The sequence below is a fragment of the Tupaia chinensis genome, unplaced genomic scaffold (genome assembly GCF_000334495.1).
Source record: "Tupaia chinensis unplaced genomic scaffold, TupChi_1.0 Scaffold000024_1, whole genome shotgun sequence".
In the NCBI taxonomy this organism is placed as follows: Eukaryota; Metazoa; Chordata; class Mammalia; order Scandentia; family Tupaiidae; genus Tupaia; species Tupaia belangeri.
The window spans coordinates 746,036-747,541 of record NW_006159454.1 but is presented as its reverse complement, the minus strand read 5'-3'; positions in this window follow the sequence as shown (position 1 = coordinate 747,541).

Here is a 1,506-nt window from a genome sequence, read left to right as displayed (position 1 = left end):
ACGTCGGGCGCGTGTGCGTGCGTGCCCAAGATCCTGAGAGGAGAATGGAGGAGAAGGGATTGCGGAGTGGTCATCCCCCCTGGGGGGTGACTTCTCGCTTTCTGTCTCTCTGTCTCTGTCTGTCTGGTGAGCGCACACGCCCTATAGCAAAAACCTCTCAATAAAAAAAAATAATAAAAATAAATAAAAACAGTCCTGTGCTTGCCCTTGTCTCTCTCCTGCCAGCACAGGATAGCCTTATGGCAAAAATCTCATATTAAAAAAAGCGGGAGGTCCGGCAGGTGGCGGTGGTTAAGGGCGTCGGACTCCCACATGGCTAATGGTGGTTGGATTCCTGGACCTGGCTGCTTGCTTTCTCACTTTCCCTCTCTCTCTCTCTCCCTCTTTCTCTTTCTGGCCAAACTAAAAACTAAAAATAAAAAATTAAATTAAATTAAAAATTTTAAAAAGTTGGGACCAGCAGTTAGCATAATGGCTATGTCACTGAACTCCCATGTAGTCGACTGTGGTTTGAGTCCCGGACCCGGTGGCTTAAACTCACACCTGGCATGAGTGTATGCCCAAGATCCCGAGAGGAGAATGGAGAAGGGACTGCAGCGTGACCATGCCCCCTAGGGGGTGATTTCTCTTTCTGTCTCTCTGTCTCTTTCTGTCTTACTGGCAAGCGCATGTACCCTATTGCAAAAAAATAATAATAATTTTTTTTAAAGTTAAAATGATTCTTTAAAAAAAAGCAGGGGCTCTTTACATATTCATCGGAGTTCAAAGAAGAAACACACTAACAGAACAGTAACATGTATAAAAATGTAACAAACATTGAGTTTAATAGTGTTAAATTTTTTATACGATCACTGTGTATTATTACAGCATGTAAAATGACATTTTCCAGCATGAATACACTGTATATTCGTGTGTGTGTGTCAAACTGTAATTTAAAACCCAGTCTATAGACAAGAAAACACTGCCATTAGTGGCGTGGGGGGCCCAGGTGTGGATGCAGAGAGGGCGTGGGCTGCCTGGGGGCGTCAGAAGCACTTCTCCAGAATGGGGCATTCTGTTCGGTCCAATACCGGGGCTCCGGAGCAGAGCCGGGCCCAGGTGAAGACCTGAAGGATCTCAGGAACTGAGGGGTCGCGGGGTGCTGAGAGCAAGGAGGACTCCCGGTCACCCAAGTCCCGCGTGCCGCCTTTGGCTGCGTCGTCTGAACTTCTGCGAGCGCGCGGACCAGCCGGACACGCACTGTCCAGGCCAAGAGGCTGCGCCCGGGCTCCGCGTGCGCCCCTGGAACTGCGGACCAGGCAGGTCCTCTCCATCTGCGCACGCCGTGAGGAGCGTGACCTGTGGACTCCGAGAGGAGAGCGTGTCCCTACGCCGGAGACCCCCAGGTCCAAGTGCCCCAGCGCGCGCACCCTGCGCCTGCGCGCCGCCCCCGTTCCGAGCGCGGCCCATCCCCTCGTTCCTCGGCGCTTACAGGCTGGCTCCGAGGCCACGCCCATCAGGACAGCC